The following is a 27,859-nucleotide window of genomic DNA, read 5'->3' on the forward strand; positions in this document are numbered from 1 at the left end:
AAAAAAGGCAGTTTAACATTTATCAGCTACACCAGTTTTACTGGAAACTGTTGAAAACGTTTAACAACTTGTCCTCGGGAGGAGGGAGGTGGTGCCACGATGAGCACATCAAGTGTTTTCTCTGAGTTACTCTTCTTCAAGCAAGGCTGAAAAATGAACTCAAGATACAAAGTGAGGGACACCTTCCACTATCCCAGGTTGCTCCAAGCCCTGTCCAACCTGGCCTTGGACACTTCCAGGGATGGGGCAGCCACAGCTTCTCTGGGCAACCTGTGCCAGGGCCTCCCCACCCTCACAGGGAAGAATTTATTCTCAATATCCCATCCTGCCCTTTGGCAGTGAGAAGCTGTTCCCCTTGTCCTGTTACTCCAGGCTCTTGTGAATAGTCTCTCTCCATCTTGTTTGTGGGCTCCCTGTGAGGGAGGACAACACTGACTGGGACTGGGGCTCACACGTGACTCCAGCAAAGCCCAGAGCGAGGCAGGGGTAGAGACCTACCCCTTCCTCTTCCACACGATTCCATCCCTGCTCTCCCTTCTTCCTTAATGAACAGTCACTCAGAACAGACCAATGGTCACATCACAACTCGTCCCTGGATTCAGAACCTTTCTCCTTCCCTCCTCCAGCTCCACACTCCACCAGGCTGCAGCTCCCCTCTCTGCAGTGCCATCGTGGCACAAACCTGCCAGGCACGTAGAACTTAATGATCTAATCCTCCCACTTTCACAAAGACCAGATTAGCTTTAAGTTAAATACTCTTGTTCCTTAAATTTCCTCCTTGTCAGGATGCCATGGGAAGCTCTTAATCTTACAAAAAAGAGCCTGAGGACATTCTGATGCTTCTGCATGAAGAGAGAAAGCAGTCCACAGTGCCAAGATAAAGCTGAGGTATTAAACTAATCCCCCAGGCCGGGGGTGTGCAGGCAGGAGGGGTGGCTGTGCAGGCAGGAGGGGTGGCTGTGCAGGCAGGAGGGGTGGCTGCTGCTCATCATCGCCGCAGCTGCAACCGGGACCCTGCCGGGAGCATCCCCCACTCCACGAACAGCACACCCCGGCTTGGGATACACTTGTGCAACTCCTCAGCTGCAAAGAAATCCAATAAACCTGTGAATTAGCCCCAGAAGCCCAGGGGCTGATGAATCCAGCCAGCCTGCCCACACTTGCCACATCGGGGCCCTTTGCTGGCACGGCCCAGGGCCAGCAGAGCAGCTCCACTGAGGGGACGCTGTGCAGGGAGAGAGGGAGCATCCCAAACCACCACACTGCTCCATGACAAACAAGCCTGCAACTGCTCTCCAGTTGGATGGTTGGAAAGGTGAATTTTCCCTTGCTAGGTGTGACACCAAAGGGTCTCTGGACTGGCAGTGCCCGACCCACCGGGAGCTCCTGCAGCCAAGCTTCCACCTCCTCACCAAGCTGCTTGGATTGAAGCCTGGTCTTAGACAACAGAAAGGAAAAATCTCCCTAAACTTGAAACAAAACAGCAGAGCCTTTGCCCCCAGGTAAAGACCAGAGCACATTTATGAAGCAACTAATCTTCTTTTCATCCTTCTGATCCACAGGATTCGAGAGACCACAGGCATTTTACCTAACACCATAAACCCCAGTGTGGCACCTCCAGCTTGGCTCACCACTCCTCACTGCTCCATACAGCCAGCAACACACTGGAAGGGACCTAATTCCTGTACACCTTCCCATGGGCAGCACAGCCTTCTGGAGACTCATCCCTGGATCACGGGAACCAGGGGGATCTGCTGGAGGAGGGAAGTTCACCTCACTCACTGCCCAGCAAACTGTGTCTGTATCAGCTAAAGACAACTCAAAGGCAAGTTTGCAAAAGCAGGTTAAATATCAGTGTATGATATCAAGCACTGGCTTCTACAGTTTCATATTTTAAGATCAGATAAAAAAGGAAAGAAAGCTTTTTCCCTGCACATCTCTTTATAGACTTTCCAACAGCTTACACACAAAGCATTTAGACACTTTAATTTCCACTCTAATATGAATACTCTAACCCCAAATGAAACCTATTAAAAATTAAATTCTTATATTAAGTTTAAGATGCGTCTCTTTTCTCCCCAGGTCCCATTAAACACTCTCCCTGCACACAGTTTAGAAGACAGAAGAGATCCTAGAGAATATTTACAAAGAGAACAAAACCCCCTGAGGGTTTTTATGTTACTACAACATTAATCTATTTTAATCACACAACAGATTAAAACCAAACAACATTAAATGGTTCTGCAAAGTACCCAGTGAAAGTCTGTCTTTGTTGCACAAAAAAAACCTCAGGAAAAAATTAAAGTGCTTGGAAATAGGGTTATTATGTTGTTCCACAGAGACAGAGCACAGCAAAATCAAGACTGGGCCATAGAGCCCCTGGTGGGAAGAAGATCACAGAATCATGGAATACCAGAATGGTTTGGGTTGGAAGGGACCTTAAAGATCATCTTGTCCACCCCCTACCATGGGCAGGGACACCTTCCACCAGCCCAGGCTGCTCCAAGCCCCGTCCAACCTGGCCTTGGACACTTCCAGGGATGGGGCAGCCACAGCTTCTCTGGACAAACCATTCCAGGATTCTGTGATTACTTCAGCAATCGTTTCTACCATAAATCTTGGCAACTTTGACATCTTCTCTATTTCCCTCACACCCTGTCCCAGCCCCTCCAGCCTGTTCTCACACAGTGCCCTTTGCTGTGTGAGCATCTCCTCTGCCCACCTACAACCCCCACCCTCAGCTCTGTTTTGGGGAGATGGAGCCCAATGAGCAGAGCCTGTTCCTCAGAAGTTGTCTTGAGCAGCTGCTGAGAACAACAGCCCTGGTTTCTATCCCAAGCTCTAAGATTTTACTCACCTTTTAATTATTTACATCTTTTTTAACAGTTTCAGTGCAGTGAATTAAAATATCTATCGAGCTGACCACAGGTGATTTCCTTGAATAACCCCAGCTAATTTAGAGGCTGGGGCTGCTTATGAGTAGTTCATTCTTCCAGTAGCCCCCATCTCAGAGTTGCTAACACAGAATCTCCTCTGCTGCTGCTGCAGCTGCTCAGTGGCCTGGTTATCTCACCCTGATGCTCAAGGTTGTTTTTTCTCATCTTGAATAACCCAAATAATTGTGCTTCTGTAATTGAGTTTGCCATCTCACTGCCCAACAGGCTCTTGATGAAGAACTGCAGCATTCTCCAGGATGGGTTTTGCTGCATCCCAGATCACATCCATACACTGCTGCAAAGCTGAGCCTTTCCAACAGTCACAAGCCAATGTGTTCCATCACAGTTTTATAACCACCTTTGCCCAGCAGACATTGGATGGGAGCAGTTACGTTGGAGCTTGAAATTATCTCAAGAAACCTCAAAGAAAAATACCTGCTCTTCTTCAAAGCTGTTAGATTTACTGAAATGAGTGGAAGCATTTCACAGGGATGCTTGGATAATATGGGGTGCTCTAGGCAGCCCTTTTATCTCAACATGTACCAACTGAGCTGCCAAAGCAAACCAAAACCTTCAAGGGAATGATTTGTGTGATTACTCCAGATTTACCAGGAGATATAGGTGGGAGTAGCTGCGGTGAACTTGTTTCTGGCAGCATCACTACTGCTGTGGAGGGATAAAATCCAGGGGATTCTGCACAACAGTTGCATTAAAACCTTCCACTCTGTTTACTCAGTGGATTTCCTACCGACGTGGTGCAATCCCTGACAGGATTTGATTACTTCATCTCAACATTCTTTCTCCCCAAACCAGCTGCTGCAATGGATAATCCATATTCAACCGGGGAGGACAAAGAGGAGGAATGAACAAACCCTGATCCCCTTCTTCTAATGTTTGGGTCTCTCTTTCTAGGCTAAGAGCCAGTGAAGGAGGGCTGCTGACCTCCTCTGAGGGCAGGACATGCACTGCAATCCCACTTCCCTGCCAGTGATCAGGGAGAGAGATCCACTTCCCTCGCTCTCCAGGACTAAGCACTGAAACAGGGATCAAGCAGATTCTACTAATGCAAGTCAGAACATCTCCAGCACACAGAGATGCCTGGAAATGTTTTCATGGCAGAGACATTGTGTCTCTTCTAGCTGGCACAGTGTGCTGCTCCCTCAGGGCACCCTGGATGACACTGGAGACAGCCCAGGACCTGCTGGGCTGGAGGAGTGACCAGGCTTTGGGAGGAGGAACAAACCCGTTGTGGCCACAGCAGCAACACACAGGAACAGTCCATGGCACATATGGACAGAACATAAAGGATGCCACCCAAGGCACAAGGACACCACTTACCTAGTGGCAAAAATGCACAAGGTATAAAGCTATGCCTAGGTGAGATCACAGAATCATGGAATGGTTTGGGTTGGAAGGGACCTTAAAGCTCCTCTCATTCAAGCCCCTGCCAAAGGGCCTCCCCACCCTCACGGGGAAGAATTTCTTCCCATTTAACCCTGCCCTCTGTCAGTTTGAAGCCATTCCCCCCTTGTCCTGTCACTCCAGGCCATTGCAAATAGTCTCTCTCCATTTTCTTGTAGGTTCCCTTCAGCAGGAGGCAATTAGGAGATGTTTCACTGCTCCTCACAGCTTCACAAAACTTTCTAGTATTTCCAGTCTCAAGCAAAAAGCCCCCCAGAAGTCAGTGTCCCCCCTCCCAGGAACCTGCTTTAAAAACCATGGCATGTATATCCAGGGTTTTCTTATTTGCATTGCAATTTTTAGCCTCATGAAAGGGAATGCCTTTCACATAATGATATTACTTAAGGATCTAAGATAACAACAAAAAAAAGATGATGAGCCCTGTGATAAAATCATGAAAGGCAGTAATGCTGCACCTTATTACCACTCCATGGTAATTCAGCTTCTCTTAGTAGTGGTAAGGGCCTCTCCAAGAGCAGACAAGAGCCTGCTGTTGAGCTCTGCTAATGATGCAGAAGATGTAACTCTAATGCAGCCGAGGTGCCAGCTCCTTCCAGGGCCACACACTGGGCAGGTAACATTATCCTCTGCATTTTACAGGTTTTCACAGTAAAAAGTCACTTCTCAAAATCATATGAAATCACATTTTGAACAAACTTTAAGCTGCCTAAGTAACCATAAACTCAGGGAAGGCAGAAATAATGTGCCTATGCCATGGTGAATGGATGGTGTAAATGTACATCAGATGTTGGGGAAGTGCAACCATTCAGTGGGTGAATCACTGCAGGGTTTTTCTGCCTCAAACTGCAGGCACTGTACCCACAACTGGTTTTGAACCAGCTGCTACAGCGAGAAGACATCAGCTTTAAAAGATAACAGCAAATCCTTAAGGACAATAAGTGCTCAGCTTCATGCTTATCCAAGCTCCTGGAGTGCCTCCTTTGAGTCACAGGATCATTAAGGTTGGAAAAGACCTCAAAGATCATTAAAAAATAAAAAGTGACTTTCAAAACACGCCCGGACATCCCTTCTGTCCCACCACAGTGTGAGAACAGGGTCTGCTTCCCATCTGGTCTCAATCATTCAAAATGTCAGACTGTCCACCCAGTGGGTTGTGCAGCTCCAAAGGATCCCCCAACACCACCTGTGAGTGTGCATTAAATACTGACTCCAAAGGAAAAGCACCACTGTCTGCAGCATCAACAGAAGGGTGAGATCCCAGCAGCTCTCACAGCCAAGGGGTTTGAGACAAAGTGTGAAGAAACTTCTTAATATTTCTACTCCCAAAATAATCCTGGGTATCTGTCCTGGAACTCCAATTTTGGATATTAGGAATGACAACAGAGCAGCTTGTTCAAGTAAAAACTGTTCATAAAGGAGTATTTCACCTAAATAGGGGTAATGATTTGTTATTATTGGTTGTAAGATCTGATACACAAGAAACACAGCAAAGAAAATCAGAGTAAGAAAAGAACACTTTCTCCATTTGTGCTATTTTCTTGAAATTAAATCTTGCAGGGATTCTTCTGTATCCTGATGCCAGCCCTTTCCCATACTAGTTTGCAGTCAGGAATCACTAAGCCTGGGAGTTTGGGCTGGCCTATCATGTCCAGCCTCCTCTTTGCTAAACAGCTCCTGTCCCAGAAAAATTAATAAAATTACTCACTAAATGAATTTTATTTTAAAAAGAAGAACACACTTTTAGACTTAAATTCCAATACAGCCAACTAAGTTAAAACAAAGTATGCACTGCCAAATGTTTTTGTTAATAAGACTAAAATCACTCTAGAAATCAAACATCAGTTAATCTCCCAGCTAAGAATATCACGTAGAGAAGACTAAAGGATCTGCCAGTAATCTTAAAATGAAGCCTGATAAGGCAAAAAAATAATTCACAGCAGCTTGTGATCACTTAATGTTCTCGTTGCTGGTTAATCCATCCAGCATCAAGGGGTGCTCACTGATCCAGGGTCACAGGGCTTTTCCAAAATAATCCCCAGGAAGAAATAGTCCAAAAGGGTTATATTTAACACCGTATCACTTTCAGGCTAAAAAAGTGCTTTCAGCTACTTAATCCCTTTCTGAAAGAGGTGGCCTCGTGTTTGGTAATCAGTGACTGCTTCTGTTGTGTTGTTGCCATAACAGACGAGAGGAGCTTTGAGCGCTGCCCTTTCTCCTCTGCCCTGACACATCTCAGGTTGTTAATCCTGCCCTGGGATCAGACTCGGCCCATCTTTCATCTCCCCCCCAGGGGAGCAGCCGGAGCTCCTCAGGGGGATGGGTCACGGAGAGCTCTGCTTTGGGAAGGGGCTGGCACAGGGAAAAGGTGATGGTTGGGCTTGGGATCCCGACAGCTGGTGCATATTCATGGCCACAGGGCTGAAGATGCAGGAGAGAATCTCTTCTCCCGGCTCCTTGGACAGCTCAGCATCTGAGCAACCAGAGCTGCCAGGAGAAAGGCTCCGGGTCAGAGCAGCAGAGACACTACTATGGAACAAGGGGAAATGAGAAAAATCAGGAATGTGAACAGTTATGAGCCTTAACAACACCCTCCTGGAGGAGGAGAAGGAGGATTTAGCTCTATGAGTCAGCAGTGCCCTGGCAGCCAGGAGGGCCAACCCAGTCCTGGGGGCATCAGGGAGGGGATTGTCCTGCTCTGCTCTGCCCTGGGGCAGCCTCACCTCAACACTGGGGCAGTTTGGGGGGTCACAATGTAGAGAAGGGATTGAGCCATTAGAGAGTGTCCAAAGGAGACCACGAGGATGGGGAAGGGCATTGATTTGAAGCCGTGGGAGGACACTGAGGGCACTTGGTGTGTTCAGCTGGAGAAGAGGAGACTGAGGGGAGACCTCACTGCAGTTCCAACTGCCTGGGCAGGGGCAGAGGAGGGGCAGGGACTGAGCTCTGCTCTGGGGGGACCAGGGACAGCAGCCAGGGAACGGCTGGAGCTGTGTCAGGGCAGGCTCAGGTTGGATCTCAGCCAAAGGTTCTTCCCCCAGAGGCTGGTTGGGCACTGCCCAGGCTCCCCAGGGCAGTGGGCACAGCCCCAAGGCTGCCAGAGCTCAGGGAGGGTTTGGCTGATCCTCTGGGGCACAGGGGGTGACTCTTGGGGCTGGGCCTGTGCAGGGCTGAGGGTTGGACTCCGTGATCCTTGGGGGTCCCTTCCAGCTCAGCACATCCTGTGACTCTGTGATTCTTGGTCTGCTCCCTCCAGTGAGGCCACCACAGGCCATGGGCAACTGATGGGCAGCCCCAGGGATGACAGGAACCTTGGCACAATCCAGCTGCCCAGACCAGTCCCCAGGCATTTTCCATAGTGGGCCTCTTATCCCAGAGAAGACACTAATCACCGAACATTGATGACGCTTATTAAATTAAAACATCTCAACCAACCTCACCAATAAGACCAAAACTAAAATGAGTTTCAGCAGCTCTTCCCTTGGGAGTGCAGGGACGTTGTCAGTCAAGCCCAAACATGAACAGGATCTAAACAAAAGCTGAAAAGCAGGAGGAATTCCAACCCCGCCTCTCGGCTGCTTCTTGGAAATCCATTTCTTAGATAACTGAAAGGCAGATAAATAATAAAAGAGAAGGATCTGCACTAACTAGATCATTTGTTTTCAGAGATGTAAGTGGCAAATGCTGAATTTCTTTTTCATCTCGCCTTGAGTTGCAGCAAACTGTCACTCTTGCATGAGCAGCAAGGGAAAAACATACTTATTATTAGAAAACAATCACTGCCAGATCTGATAACAATCTGACATTAACAACTGTGGGGATTCTGCTGCCAAGGATGTCTTCTGTTATTTAGAAAACAAAAAAGAAAAAATTCCTGAGGGGGGAAAGGAACAAACAAATAATTGTTTTACATCCTATTAATAAACCTCTACAGCTCGTGTCTCCCTCGGAAAACGCTCACAGTACTGCTGTCACCTTCCAGAGCAAGCCACCAAATGAAATTAATATTCCTTAGGTTGAAGAAACAACCACAACTGTCTGAGAACCTGTCACGAACAGGGGGTGTGGTTGTTTTTATCCGACTATTTTACAGTGGGACACAACCTTATGTCTCCTTTTTGTACTGGCTCCTGCTACTCATAACCCAGCCTGGAAGGATTTACTCCCTCCTTTATTTTCCCAGTCTTAACCCCTCTATCCAGCCTGAGCTCCAATGGCAGCACCATCCACACAACCAACCACATTCCAAAAGTCAAGATCAGTTTTTAGTAACTCAGGTTGGGTACAGAGCTCTTGGTTTCTGACTTCCAGCTTCAACTAGTGGAAGATCAACCTACTGACACCCCATCCAAACAGAGCTAAAGCCTCTGGATAGCAAATATTTTGGATGTACATTTTGAGGAATCACCTAAATGGACCTCAATGTGCACAGGCAGCAACAGTAGTAAGTCAGCTGGTAAAATACCAGAGAGTTTTTGAGTTTCACCAAAGGCTGTGAGATTGTTTGACTTCTCTGCAAGAGCTTAAATAGTCACTAAAAAACCCTCTGACTTAATCACAGACCTGAAAGGGCCAGGAAACCATGTGCTTAACCAGATACATCTAAATGGTTGAAGTAACAATGTATATGGTTTAAATTGAAGTAAATAAGATTTTATTTTAGTTTTTAAACGGGACTTGAAGAACTCAGCGCCACCAGGCACTGCCGGTGATGAAGTGAGCACCTCACTGAAGTTACTTGTTCGTGTTGGCTTCACAGCAGGGAAATGAAAACATTTTAAGTTTGTTTGTTTGGGTTTTTTCACACAGCTGATACTGTAGTTTCTTACAGAGCTTGTATCTGTTCTTAGCTTCTACAGCAAAAGGCTTTTTAGACATATTCAGGTTCCTTGGGTGCAGACAACGTAGGGTTTTGAGCAGGGTCTGTGGGAACAATTTTCACAGAACGCTCTCCCGTCTGGAAACGAAGTTTGGTTTCTTCACTGGTTATTTTCCAGAGCTCAAAATAAAGTTTTACACTCAGCATCATTCAGCATCACTGCCCTCACCCCTCTGTAAGGACCTCCTGCAAGTCAACCCCTCCAGCTGCCCCTGTCCCCGGGCACTGCAGTGCCCCGAGGCCCGGAGAAGTCACTTCAATACTAAAAATGGGGTAAAAGCAAGTCTGAAACACATGGAAATCTCTCAGTCTTTGCCCAGGTAACCCTCTGCATCCACAAAAGCAGCCACCTGTGTAACAGGACAAAGGCATGTCCTGGGCTATTATCAAGTAAACCAAGACACAGCCCAGGGACTTCACAGCAGCACAACCAACCATGAACAGCCCCAAACAGCTTCAAGAGCCTGGGCAGGGCTGAACCAAGGGACAGCCCTGGGCTGGGGCACAGCCAGACACAGAATCACAGAGTCATAGAATGGCTTGGGTTGGAAGGGCCCTTAGAGATCATCTCGTTCCACCCCTCCACCATATACTGAACTTCATCCAGTTCCAACTCCTCCATCAGATATCAAACTTCTTGAAGACAGATGCCCAAATCTCACTGATGGGGCCTCCCCTGCCAGCTCCACTGCTTGTAAAATGCCTTTGCCAGACAAACCCTGCAAACGGGAGACTCCCTGGTTGGATTTCCCTCCCCCCGCTCTGCTTTTTATTGACACTGTTTTGTTCTGGTTGTTTGGTTTGGGGGTTTTTTTCTGCAGTGGTGGAATACAGGGCTTGCATTGTGCATAACACTGACAGCCCCTGAGCTGCCTCCTGTCCAAGGCCAGCCCTCAGCAGGCACTGGGAGCTCTCTGCCTCACACTCACAAGTTAATGCCTTTGGAGGATGACCTGGGGACCGACTCTTCCCTGGTGTGAGTGCAAATCACTTGCCAAGTTTAGTTTCATTCTGACTGTGCCTACCAGGGAAGGGTCACTTACAGACTCCATCATCTCTTCCCTTGTCTCCAAAGATTATAATTTGTCCATTGCAATTCACATCAGGATGCAATTTGGCAGGTAAGTCAGAAGTCTGGAGGCAATTATTTTTCTTCCTTTGGAGAAATGGGTTATATTCATTCCATTATTTTCAGTTATTTATTTTAGATGGAGCACAAGGGGGGGGAAGGAAAAGGAAAACAAGACGGGTTTAGATATTATGATAGGATTGACACTCGATGTTTTGACATCTAAGCAGGGCTGATCATACTGATATATGCAATCCATGCATCTAATTCTACCCAAGAGGAAAGGGCTGGAACACAAATGTCTCAGCTCTTACAGTCAGGTATTCGTGTGCCAATGAAAACAACCATTATGACAAATCCTTAGGACTCACCCCCTCCCAAATTCTAGTTACAGCTATTATTAGCCAGTGTATATCACCTCATTTATAACAGCTGAAATTTATTCCTTTGAATCTGATGAGTGATATGCTGCTCTCAGCTTACCAGGAAACACCTTTCTTTATACCACTGTTTTTCCTTAGGAAGACAGCCAAAACCTACATTGAAACTACACCCAGGTTTTTGCAGCAGCACAAGGGACAGAGACCTTTCTGCCCAGTCCCTTCCCTTCCCTCCTCCCCACGACCTGACACTGGTCTGACCTCTCTTGCCCAACACAACCCCCATGTTCACACCCTCATCCAGCCTTTCCTGTGCCTACATGTTACCTGAACATAAAAAATTAAAGGGATAATGTCCAGATCTAAGGAATAACCTGGACTAAACAGAAAGGATTAAATATGGATGAGTGGCTTTCCCCCACCACAACCTCCTCCCACAGCTTTAGTGGACTCAGGTGGAGGTCAAGAGAGTTTTCCAGTTGGATTTTTCCAGGTCCTACTGTAATTAGCTGCCTTTTCACTATTATCTTTCTACCCCAGAAAATATGGTTTCCAAGCAGCTGAAAGAATAATCACAGGAAGTCATTTGTGTTCATCAGATGTCTTTGGAAAGGCTTTTCACTGAGCCCAGATCTGTCAGCAGGACCCAGCCCAGCCCAGCTGGGCTCCCTGTGTCGCTGTTTCACAGAACCATGGAATCATGGAATGGTTTGGGTTGGAAGGGACCTCAAAGATCATCTTGTTCCACCCCCTCCCCATGGGCAGGGACACCTTCCACCAGCCCAGGTTGCTCCAAGCCCCGTCCAATCTGGCCTTGGACACTTCCAGGGATCCAGGGGCAGCCACAGCTTCTCTGGGCAACCTGTGCCAGGGCCTCCCCACCCACAGAGGGAAGAATTTCTTCCTAATATCCAGTCTCACTCTACTCTCTCTCTGTTTCCTTCCTATCAACCACTAAACCCACTCCCAAGCTCATTTCCATTTTAAAAGGCAAGTTATTAGAAAAGAGTGGTTCCAAAACCACTCTTTATTGGAGCAAGTGATTACTTATTTCAACAGTTAAAAAGAAGGCACATTAAGTTCTGTTTTAGCTAATTGAAGAAGTTACACGTGAACTCCCTGTCAGCCCCAACTGGGTTCCACGTGAGGCCAAGCACAGCAATGTGCAGCAAAGCTGCCACTGAAACAGCTCAGTGAGCCTTAGCCTAGAATAAATTTGCCAGATCAGATCTTTACTTTGAAAACTGAATTTTAGGAAACCGCAGCTTTTTTTTTTTGCAGATCTTTTCAGGCCCTGTGCCTTGTAAAACAGCCAGGGTGATTCCTCTGACATTCCAGTGGAAGACCAAGTTTTACCAGAGACTATAAAGATTTAAAGTCACAATATAATCTCACCTCCAGGTTACTGGGCCCACTTCCCTTATCAATTAACCTGTCAGCCGACAGTCGGCTCTAATTAGTGAAATCCTTTTTTAATGAAAAGAATTTGCCTTGAGCACAGTCTGTCAGCTCCAGGACCGTTCTCCACTCGGGAGCATGTCACAGCAAACCCCATTAAATACCTGCAGAGAACCCAACACCAGCAGCAACTTCAAACTCCCTTTGGCTCCTGCAGACACATACAATGTTATTTTTCCATGTCTGTATCCTGCTGTCACAAGAGACTATTTCCATTTGTTGTATGAAAACTGCACTTGCATTTGGCCCTGATGCACCTTTGTTCCAGTTGCCTGAAGAAGTTGTGTATCCATAATCCCGGAGCAGAGAGGCTCCCACAGAAAACCCTGGCACCAGAGGCCTCTGAGAACACCTTTTTTGGGGAATACCCAGCATCCCACATGGGAGTTTCTGAAAATGCACCTTTCATGCACTGAAGGAGTCACCCAGAAAGCTGCCTCCAAGAAGAAGGAGAAGTTCTTAGACTGTTTCTTTTAAAATTATACAGTGACAGACCTCGTGGACATTCAGCTTCCACGGACATTCAGACTTCACAGACACAGCAGAGGCCACACTTCCACCCTCTGGAAAAGCCCCAGTTTGGAAAGAACTCCCCACACCCCATCCCTGCTGTGTGCATTCCCCAGGTGGGAGGGGAGGGACGGGAGGGAGCTTTTCCCAGAGCACCAGGTAAGAGTATTGCATTAGAAAAACACTCACTAATCCCTATGCTAATGATCCCCCTGCTCCCCTCGACTTCAAAGGGCCCTGGATCACATCTGTAATCTCCTGCAAGTGTTAGCAAACAAAATTACAAGTTTTAACACTACAGGTTTCAACAAATTCCCCTCGCCCTCAGCGCAGCAATGGACTTAAAAATAGATGTAATGAGCAGCTTTGGATCTGCATAAATCCCCCGTGGAGTTCATTAATGATTTCATTTTTGGCAAGACACCATGTCGAACGACGGAGTGTTATTAAAAACATACATACACATGTACCTGAAACTGCATTCCTGCAAATGTTGAGGGAAAAAAAAAGGAGGCTGTGTAATTTTGGTTTACCTTTTAAGTAACATGATTGTAACGGTGTGTAACTGTAAACCCTTTTGTTCTCAAAACTAATTACAGCTCTCCAAGGGACGCCTGAATCTACAGTTATTTTTATATTTGAGAAAATGGGACCTGAAATTTCACCACAAAATCCTAGACTGGTTTGAGTAGGAAGGGACCTTCAAGATTATTTAGTTCCAACCCCCTGCCATGGGCAGAGACACCTTCCCCTAGCCCAGGTTGCTCCAAGCCCCGTCCAACCTGGCCTTGGACACTTCCAGGGATGGGGCAGCCACAGCTTCTCTGGGCAACCTGTGCCAGGGCCTCACCACCCTCACAGGGAAGAATTTATTCCCAATATCCCATGTATCCCTGCCCTCTGGCAGTGGGAAGCCATTCCCCCTTGTCCTGTCCCTCCAGGCCCTTGCCCAAAGTCCCTCTCCATCTCTCCTGAAGCCCCTTTAGGAACTCAAAGGCTGCAATAAGGTCATCCTGGAGCCTTCTCTTCTCCAACACCCCAGCTCTCCCAGCCTTTCCTCACAGCAGAGCTGCTCCAGCCCTTGGAGCATCTTCATGGCCTCCTCTGGACTCATTCCAGCCTTTAAAGTTCTGCACTTAAGCACAAGCAGCTCAGCCCCTGCTGCTGTTGGTTCCTGATCTCCACAGCCCAACGTGAGTTATTACTCTGTGAAGCTCCCATTTCACACCACACTTGCTATTGCACGAAATCCCAGGAATGTGCCTGTTGACAAGGCAAGGTTCAGCACGTTGCACCACCAAACCACCCCCAGGAAATTCACTCCTGGCTGATGTGTTGCTGCAATGAAGGGAAAACTCAAATACAACATGTCAGAAAGTATGTGGTGCCTCCACCTCCCATTTACTCCTCAGGGGAAAAGGTAAATAGAGTATAAGCAATGTCTTTCTTTTAAAAAAAAAAGTCTAACCTGCCTGAGATGTAGGGAAATCATTTACCTTCTGCCTGTCAGAGCAAGTTATCTACATGCTTTTTCCATATTAAAACCACAGCCTAAGAGAATGGACTCACTCTGTCTACAAAGGACAAAGTTTAAGTTGCAGAGAGAACATGAAAGCCCAGCAATAAACTTCAGGTTTTAAGCAGTGCTCATGTTCCATGGTTAGCCAAAGGAAAGCACATAAACCCTAAATATTTAAATGCAGACTGCTAAAGTCTGTTTATCATTTTCTGAAGAATCAGCTCAGAGACAGAATCCTATTTCTTTCCTCCTGTGTGTTTGCTTTTGGAAATTACTTTATCCATAATATGATTACTAAAATAAGTAACATGGACACGTTAACTATAAAGGCAGACCTTTACCTACAAACTAGGCTGATCTTTAAGCTTTGAAGTTTTCCTAACTGCCCAGATTTTTCAGACCACTTCTAGTTCTAACTGCTGGCAGTGGCAGAATCATAAAACACTGCAGAAAAATGCTACAGATTCTTTGCCAAAACAAGTAAAATCCCCTCCTAGCATCTTTTTGAACCACTTCCCATAACACCTAATGCTGCTTCTCCCTCTGCCTCATAATCTGCTCCCCAACACGGACTGTCTGAGCAGCAAGAACAAGCTCTTGAGCAGGAACATCCTAATTCCAGGTGGTGTGACCTGGGCACACACACCTGTACTGATGTGGCTGAAAATCCCGACTTGCTACTCACTCAGCAGCACAGAAAAGGGACCATCAGTGTTTAAAAAGGAGCAGTTCCAAGAAATGTTGAGTTACAGGGTCTCCCACACACTTCTGAATGCAGCCACTCTTTTTTATCACATCCACCAAGTCACATAGGATTAGTAATGTCAGCTACTCATGGAATCATAGAAAGACACAGCTGGAGAGATCCAAAGGGCTGCAGGAGAGTGAGCACATCCCACTGGGGACACCTCACTTTTGGGGACCCTGGCACAGGCCATCTCAGGTCCTGCCTCCTCAAGACATATTAACAAGCTCCAAAGACAAGCAATTTCATGGCTTTTGTGTAAACTGCCAGAGCAATAAAAAACATCATTAGAAACAAGTTACTGGCTAATCTAATTTTTAAGTATGCACAGCAATCAACTTTAAATTAATTACAATATCAGATTAAAAGAGGAAGACGGATCATTTGCTGGCACACTCACAAATCCTGCCAGGTGACAGTGTGCGTGTCATTGTTTTTAATTATTATTCTTTTTAATGGTTTTGTTAAGCCTTTATTCCAAGATCCAGGAAAATGACAGTGACTTGTCTTGGGCTACTGAGGAGACCCCCCCACTGTCTGCACCCCCAGGACACCATCCCCAGGCTGTCACCCTGTGTCCCACTCTCTGCAGACCTGCTGTGACACCAAGGAGGTGGTCTGGGGGCTGCTCTAATTAGGGGCTCTGCACACAGTGGTCTGTGGCAACTTCACCCAATTATTTGATTGTCATTGAGAGCAGATATTGTCAAGTTATTTTTGGCCCCTGATACAGTGGCAAAACATAATGAGGCCTTGAGGTGAACAACCATCTTGGCAGCAAGGAGCTAAGATGATGTGCTGTTGAAAGGCTGGAGAGCAATTAGGTTATTTGAATAGGAGGAGATGCTGGACAGGGCATGTGAAGACAGAGAAAACCAACTTAACTATTAAAATGCCACCCCCCACCCCCATTCAAGTTGTCAGCTAACTATTTAAGCAAGGTGTTAATTTACTATGGGCTGGATTGCAGACAAACCTCATTTTCCTATTAATTCAAAAGATGCACAGACTTGTCCCACATGCACACATCACCCAGCCCTTTGCAGACAAGTGGAACAGCTTGCCAGATGATTATTATCAGCATTTAATCATATTACAGTGATTCCCACAAGTCCTGGCCGTGGGCCTGGTGTGCCCAGAGTGAGGGGCTGTGCAAACAGGGCCAAAGGTGGTCTGTAGAGTGATAACTTTGAAATAAGAGTCAGAAATTAGCTACAGAGAACAGATACAGAAGCAGATGGAAAACCAGCTCAGTTGAGATCCATCACCCCAACGACGCAACTCACACAGTGCCAAAGGCACGGGAGCACCTGAGGAGCACGAGGGTAGGGCACAAGTCATCTCTGCAGCTCTGTGGGCTTCACCTGGTGTCCATGAGACTGGGCAATGAGTTGGACTCACACCCACAGTGCCCACAAACACTTCTACCATCACACAGGACCGGGCTCTGCAGAGTTCACCTCGAGACACCGTCGTGCTGGTCACCACTGCACCTGCTGTGGGGAGCGGTTCAGACTTGTCTGACTGGTCAAATTGGGTTTTCCCTGCTCAGACTTTACATCCCATCCTGTCTGCACCACAGGAGGAGCACACAGCACCCGAGGGCCCGACAGAGTCTGGCCACCATCTTTTAAAGAATCATAGAATGGTCTGGGTTGGAAGGGACCTTAAAGATCATCTCATTCCAACCCCTCTACACCTCCCACTAGCCCTGGCTGCTCAGAGCCTCATCCAACCTGGCCTTGAACACTTCCAGAGGGTCACTTTAGGAGGGTACTTATTTTTGTAAAATATTGATGCAGATGCACACAAAGGAAAACACTCTCCACGACAAGCACTGGTAACCCCACCAGGTTCAGCAGAGCTGAGCACTCCCGTCTCTTCTGCCTCCGAGTGCAAATTCACAGGTTGATAATTTGGGCACAAATTATCTTGACAAACTACTGGGAAAACACAAGAGCAGGTACAACTGCCCAGTTTTAGGAAGGAAAACTGACCACAGCACAAAGAAAAGCTGTAAGATGCAAAAAATGATCTTTGCAACACAGAAACAAATGAGAGTTTTCTAACTCAATCCACAGAGCCAGCTGGGTTTGCTTTAACCTTTCAAGTGTTCAAGTATAAGCTTCTTTACCCAAAGGTTATGATTTCTCTTGGAGCTTGGACCAAACATGGTCCTGGGGACCTGTTTCTATGGCCATGGCTGTGGGTCTGGCTGCAGATGATGTGACATCTCTTTACGCACAGGGAGCAGCACAACAGGCACAGTGACACGAGCAGTGCCAGGGTGAGTTAAACCCTCTGACCACATCCAAGCAACTCCTGGTGTATTCCAAGGGTTGTTCATCCAAGGGTTGTTCACCCACCTGCAATCAGACACGACTGCTCAAGTATGAACTGGGTTATAATGAGCCACTCACTCAAGAACCACAGTCTGCAAAACAATCTGGGTAGAGTGGTCTGCTCTAAACATGTCTGATGGAACCATGGGGTTTCTCTTGGCATAGGGAAGAAGGATGCATTTGGAGTTTCAGGATTGCTGGGATTGTTCCTGAGCATGCTCTCATCCATGTATGTGCTCAGAGAACATGGTCAGCATGACCCTTCCACACTGCTCTTCCCAAAACCCTGACAAGCTTTCCATTTCTCCATCCACATGGTAAATCCTTCCCAGATCCCAAGGACTCTAGAGGCTGTTTATTCACACAGCTACAACCCTCAGCTTCAAATCAACACCCATTTCATAGGGAGTTAGAAACACAAGACTGAACTTCTGTCAACAAATGAAAACCAGAACGAAGACCAAGATCATTCCTCTGCCTTTCTGATGAAGAAGAGAGAGCCCATGAGTTCACCCCATTTCTCCCATAACTACATGAGACCTGTTTGGACCTCAGGAAGAGTGTCAGGAGCACCTAAAGCAGAGTTTAGGTACCTCACCTGGATGCAATCAGATGGGAGAGGAAAAATTCCAGCACTTCTCTCTCAGAAGGGTCAGAACCCAATACCCTTATCAGACTTTCCATCTGTCACGGCCTGAAGTCTCACTGCCCCCAATAACCAAAAAAACTGAAGATCAACTGCCTGGAGACAGTAATTCCCTTAATGACAACACTCTCTCTATGCTACCCCAGGGTGCCAAGGAGAGCTGGTACCTGAAGTTCCAAAGCTGACCCACCCTTGAGGTTTTGATCTACAGCAGGTGCTGTGCTGCCAGCACAGCTTCTCACCCCTCCTTGGGGGCAGCAGGTCCTGCCCACCACTGAAAAGCTGCCAAAGTCAGATTTTAATAGCCATTTATCTCAGCAACACAAGCAAGGAGAAACGAAAAAAAAAACCCAACAGTTATTATCTCAGCACAGAACAAACTGGTGCTGAGGTCCCCAAGCAGCTCCCACACCTGCTGAAAGCTGCACAGGCTCCAGGCCTGCAACCCCCAGCAATAAAACCCAGCCAGCAGCAGTAAAACCAGGCCTTTGCTCATCTGCTTCTGATTTTTATAATGCTGTTTCTTTCAACAAATGAAGTTTCAGTGCTTGTGGGACTAACAACCTAGTAAATGAACTAAGTATTTATTTGTGGCTTTATTACTCAGCAGACCTATTTCCACAGAGTCGTTTTTCCTCAGGACTCAGCCTGCTCTGCAGCAGCTGTTTTCTATTACAAGCCACTCAAATTCCTTTGCCTCTAATTTCCAAAAGTGCCCACTAACTTGAAATATTTGGAAACAGCACTAAATGGCTGTGGGAGCCCAGCAGTGCTGCACCTCATCCCGCTCCACAGGTTCTTCCTCCGAGGATTCTTCCCCACCTCCCTCACCGCGCACGTGGCCCAAGTCCTCCAGATCCTCCTCCCCTCCTGACCCCAAAATGTTTGTGAAAACCCATGAAGGACCCACAGAGCACAGAGGGATCCAGTGCAAGGCTCCCAGGGGGGCTGAGGAACGAGGTGGTTCGGCCCATGCTCCAAAGACTGTGAGTGACTTTTGGATCACGACAGGTAAGCGGGTAAGAGGGGATTTTGGGGAGCTCCTCTGGCTGGGAACAGGAGGCAGGAATAAGCCAGGTGGCTCTGGAGAGGTCAGGGCAAGCTGCAAGGGTGCCTTAAGCCAGCATTGCAAGTGCCAGGGGAAATCCTGCTGCATAAACACAGACTCCAGCTCTGCTGGGGTTTGAGTCTTGTGCTCCCAGACTTGGAAAGTCCCCCCTGGTCCCACTCTGAACATCCTTAAGTGAGTGTAGGTCTTCAGCTCCAAAAAAAAAAAAGAGAAAAGAAAAAGGTGTTTTTACAACAGTATTTTTGGCTTAGGAATTCTTGGCTGTGAGGGTGGGGAGGCCCTGGCACAGGTTGCCCAGAGAAGCTGTGGCTGCCCCAACCCTGGAAGTGTCCAAGGCCGGGTTGGAGCAACCTGGGCTAGTGGAAGGTGTCCCTGCCCATGGCAGGGGATGGAATGAGATGAGATTTAAGGTCCCATCCAACCCAAACTGTTCTGGGATTCTACAATTCCCTGTTAATTATGGAAGGAGCCCTGCTCCCAGCTCCTGCCTTACTCTCCCAGTGTATGTAAGTCAAGGCCATTAACTGCTCTAAAAGGCACTTAAATCAGTTTATCTGCTCCTCTGTTTGCCACTTTTAAACTATACATTGTTGGCTTTTTCAAACAGCTTGAACACTTTCAGACACACTCTTGAGGCCTCTCTCAGCCAGTCATACCTAGCTGGGAAAGCAGTTCTTGTTACACTGAATAACTGGATGCCTTGGACAAACTCCAGGAGAAGAGGTGATGGCAGGTGAAGCTGTGCTGTGACTGGGCTGATCCCCCAGCACCAAGGTGGGGGCAGCTCCTCTGCCCTTGCCTGGGCTGTCTCTACCCCCCTCTCCTCCTTTCACTCAAGCAACTCAGCTGAAAAATTATCCCTTTTTTTTTTTTTTTTTGCTGTGTTTGGGTTTCTGGTGAGAAATCACTCACCTCATGCAGCCCAACTTTGCTGCCCAAAGCCAGGACAGCAGCCAGGTGGGGGAACAGTGCAGGACCAGGCGGGCACAGGGACCAGCAAAAGGGCCTCCCTTGGTCACCAGGATCCATTAGGGACAGGAAAAAAGGAATTCTCAGTGATGCCTGGGTGGCTGAGAGTCTCCAGGGTGTCCCAGGATTTACTCCTGGGGCCCTCACCCAGCACAGCACTTCAGTAAATCTCAGTGTTAACAAGTGTTTGAAGTCAGTGGAGCAATGAAGGACAATACTGAGCCGAAGCCAAAATGAGGACAAATCAGGGGCTGTTTATTCTGCTCCCTGAGACTAGAAATGCCCCTCACAACTCCCTCCCTATCCTGAGAACCTCAGTGTCTCTTTGTGACAAGGCCCTGCCTTTCCTTTTGGATAATCTCCACTGAGTGAAAAATTCACCAGATTAAAGTATCATCCTTCACAAAGTCTTCTTTGCCACCAGAATGAACGTGGCAGCTCTCACTTGGAGGCTCCATTTCAGTTTTTCTGCCTACTCAGACAAATATTATTGCACTCAGGTCACACATTGAAGAGTTTCTTCACATGTTCAGACTCTGTTTTTCTAGGAAAAAAAAAAAAAAGCTGAGACTTTGGAAAGCAACAGCGAGATCTGCCTGTGGTTCTCTGCTCCTATTCCCACACTTTGGAAAACAACCACTAATTCATATGGACTTTTGTGGGCAGACTGCATGATAAAATAATATCTGACTTTGTGGGATCATTTTATGGAGAGAAACACTTAAAATATGTCAGTGCAGTGATGAATCATAGAACAGTTTGGGTTGGAAGGGACCTTAAAGTTCATCTTGTTCCAATCCCTGCCCTGTGCAGGGACACCTTCCACTAGATCAGGTTGCTCCAAGTTCCAACCTTTTTGAAGACAAAAGTCATTCTTGTTTGGGGGACAGTTGAGAACTGGAAGGAAAAAAAAAAGGCTCTTTGCTTTGGTTTTAAGCAGCTATGAGACTGTATTTTAAAAAAAGGAAAAAAAGAGCCCACAATTCCTATAGACATCCCTGCAAAACTCCCACTGACATCCAGAGTGTCAAGACTGTAGGATGTGAGATACTTTGGAGTGCTTTTTTTTTCTTTACATTAAGAGTAGCTGGATGTCTAACACCCCTTGCTTAGGCTGTGCAACTGTGCCAAGTGAGAAGACATCAGATCCTGCAGAAGAAGGGCCTCAGGGGGTGAACTGGTGGGTCAGAGGCACAGCTGGGTACTTGGGAAGCCTGGACACCCCCCGTGCACCAACCCCACACACCGAGCACTCCGTGCACAGCTCCACTGACTTCAAACAGGCTGAAAAGCCAGGCTGGCAGCACAGCCTGGATGGTGGCTGGGAAAGAACCACTTCTTTCTGAAGGTAAAGTTAATTCATGGCCCATTCCTACTGGTTTTTTTCTAGTTTTTGAGCCCCACGGGCAGAAATATCCAATATCCAGTGACAGGGTGCTGCTGCAGGCTCTGCTGCTTCCCAGGGTGGCTGTAGGTAACATGGATGGAAACCTCCTGTTCAGGCTGCTCCCTCCCTTGAGCTGGGCCAGCCCAGGCCCTGTTTGCTGACACACCCTTGGGAGGAAGCCCTTTTGTCCTCCTACAACCCCAGCAAGGTGTTGTGGAGCCGGAGTCAACCCAGTCTCAACGTTAAACACACAGATGGATAAACCCCATGGAGGAATCCATTCCCATGGTTCAGCTTTATCTACAACCACGTCCCCCTTGTGTCACCACCCTGGTGTCTGCGTGGTCCTTGGCTTAAGGTGGGTTAAACTCACTCCCAGGTTAAGCCTGCTCACAGGGTTAGCTTTGCTAAGGTGACAGAACTGCTGGTGTAAACCTGATGCAAAGGGCCTTGGCCAATGACACTGCTGTGCTTTTCCAGTGGAAATGAAGTGTATTTGATAAGATAACAAACGCCTGGCAAAGCACATTGAAGTTATGTAAGGGAAAGAATAGGAGGGGGAAAAAAACCCTTGTATAAACAGCAAAACAATACAGCTTTATCTAATCTCAGCAACTTATTGCTGCTTGTCTGCCTGTGTGTGTTTTACTGACAAAATAAAATAAATTGAATCAGCTCTCACACGATAACATGCTCTTTCCTACCTCATACTAATTGCTTGGCTAATTGATGTTTGTTGAACTTTCTCCATTTCATTGAGTGATTAGGTACAAAGCTAACAGTTGACATCTGTAGGCGCTTAACTGGCGTCTGTAATTACTGTTAATGTTAAATAATTGTTAGTTAATTGGAGTGGTAACTGACTGAATGGAATCCAGATTGTGAAGCAAAAAGAGACCTAGTTAAATAAACATACATTTTCAGAGAAAATAACATTTTATTACAAGGGAAAGACTAACAGAAGGGCAGATATGGGAGGTCTGCAGGATGCTCTGCGTATGAAATCTCACACCAGCCTCCAGCCTGGACTCCCCTCACTGCAGGTATGTTGAGGTAGGATCTTTGTCACCAAAACACTCCTATCCCAAGAATTTTTCCACATTCTTTTGAACTGATTAGCACAACTTTACAGTACAACACTGGTGTCTTTTTTGAGTAAACCAAATGTAGGCTAATCTATAAAACAAACATTCCCTCCAGAACAGATACAATTATGTGTTAGTAAATATTGCCATTTTGCTCCCTAAGACTGGAATAGTTTGACTTTGCTAAAATCAACAGCTTAAATGAACTCCTGGGGGAATATAATCATCAAGTAATCCCACAGGGGACTTGATACCAGCCCAAAGGGGCAGGGATGCCCAGGACAACACTTCCAACTGCCTCCCTCTGCTATTTTGGTCAAGAAAAGCCAGTGCCAACAGGTGCTTGTACCATGCTGGCTGCTCTCTGCTCTTGTTTTGAGTTACTAACTTTAAAGGTATCAGTGAAGCCTTGAAAGGCTCCTGTTTGTAAGATCACAACTTTTAAGACTTAAGAATCCAAAAGGATGTGGAAGAGGCTACCTTGGACTTTCACCTGTCCCTGTGGGCACATTGGGCACATCACGTTATCCAGCAACCTTCTCCTGCAGCTACAGAACAGCTTTGGGATCCCACATCTCTGGAGTCTCCCAGCACTGAGATCCCAAAGCTCTGGCACCCCACACCCCACCTGACTGCCACAGCCCAGTCAAAAAGCCACCAGCACGTAGAAAAAAAGGGGCATGGAAAGAGTAGGGACGGTGAGGAGGGGTTTGTGCTCTGGAGATGCCGCCGTCAGGGATGTTATGGAGCAAATTCCTTGCTCAGATAAAGCCTTCCTGGCACAGGAGTAACTGCCTCACTCCTTTGTGTACCAGAACAAAGCACCACCTCCAGACATTTATCGACCTTTCCGTCTGCCTGGCTCGGAAGTCAGAGTGAAGTGACACACCAGCTCTTCTGATTTAACTCATGGGTACCAGGAACACGGGCTCTCCAAACCACAGGCTTTTTCCAGTGCTCAGTCCCTCACTAATGAGACACTGAACTTTCACATGGAAAATACTGAAAAGCCATTTGAAACCCATGAAACCACAGGCAAACCAGTGATTCAAAGCCACCACTGGAAAGGCTGGGAGACACCACGGTCAGGGTGTCCCCTGGGGAGGGTGAGCCATCAGATGCACCACAGAGGGGGACAGCTGGTGTGATTCAGCAGTCCCTGAGGTTTGCTGGCCCATACCCAGTTCCCTGCACTGCTGGGATTGCTCCAGGGCTCCCGGAGCAAGCGAGGGAGAAGCGTTTCACTGAGAAGAAGCAGCAAGAAGAGCCAACATATGTGGAGAGCAGCCACCCCACAAATTGAAAGCAATGCTGACAATACACCCCAAGGGAGTGAGGACGTTCTGTGGGTTCCTACAGACCCCTAGAAAGGAGGGAGGCAGCCCCAGCCAGTTCTCAGGCCCACTGACCATGCTAACACTGCACACGTGCTGTCTGTAAAGCACTGGATCCACTTACATTCAGCACGAGATGCTGTGGGGATGGTTTACTTAAGAGTGAGAGCACCTCTCCACAGCCAAGGATCTCCTGTGAATGCATCAGCAGGGAGGAATTGCCAACTTCAGCTCCCTACTTGTTTACAGAAACAGATGTAGAGGATCCTCAAGAAACGCTTCACCACAGACAGATGGGGGAGAAACAACAACATGACTGTTTTTCCAGGGCAGGATATTGCTGTAGAACCACTTCAACAGCCAGAGCTTGATCCGACTGGTATTTCAGCCACCAGTGAAGCCTCCTAACCCAGATGCCTTGATCTACCTCCAGCTGAGAGTATAAATATTTCCCTGACAGCTGGTGGTGCCACACAGCAGAAGGATTCATAAAGTTTACATGAACATCCTGTAAACAATTTGAACATAAAAGGCTCTAACAGCCCAATTGTGTTTCTGATCAAAGGCAAACTTCAATATACGGCACAAATGAAAACTTCACCACTTTGGGACTCGTTTCTCCCTCCAGGAAAAGCTGTTTTCCAAGGGTACGTAGGAGGGAGTTAACATAAATGAACTACACAGTCATAGAACGAGCTGCCTGCTCTGCAGCTTCAGATGTGTCTATTTAAATTATTAAGAGAGAATGGAATTTAATTACACTGAGAAGTCACGTTACAAAAATTCCTGAACAAATCCTGTTCTCTGGCCGGGATTAGTGGTGCTGAGGTGACACTCCCAGAGGGTAAGGAGCAGTTCTGTTCCTTCAAAGACACACAGAGCATAAGCAGTAATTCCAAACTGGAAGGGCCAACCGGCAGGGAGGGAGGGAGGGAGCTGCAGGCGGGGGATGCACTTCTCTGCCAGCCCTTCTCCGACTCATTTATTCAGATGTTGACAGCTCCTTTGTCAAGCATTACCATGGGCCCAGACCCTTGGGTGCTCACCTCCCAGCACAGCCACCTGGATTCCCATGGGAACCATCTCCCTGGATAATTTCAGCATTACAAGGTGAAGTGTTCCCTGCAGAGCGATTGGAGTGCAGGGACAACTCACTTCAGTGGCAGCTGCAGCAAGTCCTGCTCTGGGGACCAAACCATATCCCTCCCAAATTCCCAGCCTGCTGCAGACAAGGCACAGGGCTGGGATGTCGGGGAGCAGTGGCAGCAGGGAGCTGAGGTGGGAACCCCACAGCCCTTTCCACCCCTCGGCTCTGACACGTGTCCCAGCCCTGAGGGGCCCCAACATCCACTTGCTGCCCCTCAAAGCTCACAGCACCCTTCCAGATTCAGGGATGCATCTTCCCGTTCAGCTCCAAGGGCACTAACTCCTAAATGGGAGCTAAGAGACTTCTCCTCAAGGGGTTTCACCAGCTTTTCAAGGGAGGTTTTGGGATGATTTCATTTTGCTCTAGATTTCTTTAATTCTTAGTGTTTCTGAGGAAGGGACTGTCCCTTACACATCCACACCAATCCATCCCTCCTTGAGCTTATCTTCAGCCTTGAAGTCCACAACTAAATGACAGAAAGGGGACAAAATGTGAATACAAGAGCTGAAATGCTTCAGGATTTCTACCTGCTCTGTAAATACATTACTTGTGTAATTTCTGCTACCTCAGTTATAAATAATTCAGGGAGGGGGGGAATAAGTGGCAAGACGACAAAAAAAACAAACTGTGTGAGCCATGAGTGGCTGTGGGATCTCTGAGAGGGCTGGCTGTGGACACTGCCAGCCTGCCCAGCCCTCCCAGCCTGGCAGCTCTGAAGGTTCCATCAGGATTTACCCAATGCAAATCTGACCTTTCTTACGAGTGACTTTTATTGCTTTTGGCAAAAGCGGCCGTGGACAACACACAGTGGGGAAGAACTGGCTTGGAAGCAAAACAGACTGAACTGCAGAAATGGAACTCGAACTTGGAATATATCAAACTGACAGCCCCCGGGCAGCCACAGCATCCCCAGGGCACACACTCAGAGAAGGCAACAGCCTCCCCAGCATGGTGAGAGCCCTGCACCTGCCTGCCAGCAATTACTGACATTATCTCCAAACAGGGGAGCTTTTCTGAGGCTCTTTTTCCTGATATTTAGTAGTTTGAATGCTAATCCCTTTGACAAAACTGTCCCCTATGCTTTTTCTGTCCTCTTTCCCCTTAATCTCTTTCTCCCAGTGGAAAAAAAGAAAAAAAAGGGAAAAAAAAAAAAAAAGAAAATACCAGCCAGCCTAGTTTGGCCGCACCTGGATTTGCATTGATTCCTCCCTTGTCATTCATGTTACCAACAGGAATTAGCATATGGCTTTAAGGGGAAACTCAGGAGGAGAAAAGAAAGATGCCATTTTGATGGAAATAAGGGGCAAAGGAATAATCTACCATCAACTAAAAAGCTTATTTGTGTATGGTTTCCCAAGCAAAGCTTCCAAAAGCCCATGTTGATTTTAGGCTACACAAAGAAACCCTAATCCTTTCAAGGGAACTAAATCACCAAAGAAAAGTACCTCGGAAGAAAAGGCTCCCTGTCAAGCATGGGTATTCACATCCAAAGGGATGCCACGAACCAAGCTCCGTAAGTAAACAGAAATAAGAATGTGGGAAATGTGTTTGAGGCAAAAAAAGAAAACCAAAGGAAGAGGAAGAGGGGCCTACTCTTCATCAGCCACCTCCTGGGGAGGAGAGGAGCCCCTCACCCTGGTTACAGGCCTGTGCCAGGAATGTGGATTCGCCGCCTCCTCGGCTTCTTCTGCCCTGGCCCAACCCCAAGAAAGGGCTGCTCAAATGCCAAAGCTTTTTACAGCAAATTAGCAATATAAAGATGCAGTCACATGTAGTTTGGGGGCCTGGGGTCACTCCAGACACGCAGCTCTTCCCTTCTAATGGCTGTGCCACCTATTCTCTGCCTCCCAGGGGCCGGGAACCTGCAAACGCCATTAATCACAAAGGATAGATCAGCTTGCCAAGTGAGATAACCTCGTTAGACTTAAGAAATAATCCAGACTGTACTTCCAAAGGATGCTAATACATGAAAAACAGGACTATGGATCCGTAATGCAATTAAATCCAGGTATAATTCAATATGCAGCAGAAGACTTCAGAGGCAGCAGCGGATCAGCGTGGGAATCCCAAAGGTAACGGGGTCATGTTCTGTCCCCAGTTAAACCACTGCAGCTTCGTGGGATTAAAAGACACAGAAAAGCACCGGAATGACCCACTGGAGTAACAAACCAAACCCAGGGAGAAGCATACAGGGCAAATACCGAGCAAATCCACACCTGGCCAACAAAACAGACCCAAATTTCAAACCAATCAAACCTGCCTCTTCTTATGCAAACCGACCCCGACCTTCCAAACCCCCAGTCAGTCAAAATCCTGGGTTTACAGCTGGAAGCTCAGCCCTTACTGAGTCAACTGAGAGGCAGGACAGTGAGGTAAAAACCTGGTACATTTTCCAGGCTTTGAATTACACTCGTTTGCACAACTCCTGCCTGGAGCTGCACCCTCCACCCTCCTTTCAAGAACACCAAAGAAATCAAAAATAAGAATTAAACCCAAAGGATCCCCAAAGCCTTTCCAATAACGCTGCTCCAGGCCCAGCCCTGCAGGGCAGCTCATTGGTGCTGATTTAGGGCGAGTTTTCCCTTAATGTACTGTTATATCATTAGCCACTCTCTCTTTGGATTGCTGTTTGGAAGAAATTAATGGGATACTGAATATTTAAATGTGGCCCTCTATATCATTTATTAACTCTACAGAAAGCACACAGCACAGTAAGCCATGGTTTATGACTATTATCCTGTGAATACTAAACGTTGGCTGGTTATTACTGTCAGCAGTGCAAATTGGCTATTCATAATTCCACGTCTATCATGGAGCTGATGAGTAACAATCAAGTTAAAACATTTTGAAAACTCTTACAGTTATTTAAATGAGCTTAAATTAAAGCCATTTGTAAAATAAACTATTCCCTAATATTGTTATTTAAATTAATTCTGACCTGGCAGGCAATGCATTATTTAAAGCC

The 27,859-nt window shown here is 47.1% G+C and overlaps 1 protein-coding gene and 1 long non-coding RNA gene across 2 annotated transcripts in view; one reads left to right on the plus strand and one right to left on the minus strand.

Annotated features, from left to right (window-relative positions):
- AUTS2 (autism susceptibility candidate 2) overlaps window positions 1–27,859 on the minus strand; it is a 777,042-nt gene that overhangs the window by 42,904 nt on the left and 706,279 nt on the right. The gene's annotated exons all lie outside the window — the stretch shown is intronic.
- LOC108501824 lies at window positions 76–1,496 on the plus strand. Its single transcript, XR_001876288.1, has 3 exons — window positions 76–171; window positions 786–888; window positions 1,335–1,496. It is a non-coding gene; the product is annotated as an uncharacterized LOC108501824 (long non-coding RNA).

Source organism: Lepidothrix coronata, unplaced genomic scaffold (assembly GCF_001604755.1).
Source record: "Lepidothrix coronata isolate B3197 unplaced genomic scaffold, Lepidothrix_coronata-1.0 Scaffold108, whole genome shotgun sequence".
NCBI lineage: Eukaryota > Metazoa > Chordata > Aves > Passeriformes > Pipridae > Lepidothrix > Lepidothrix coronata.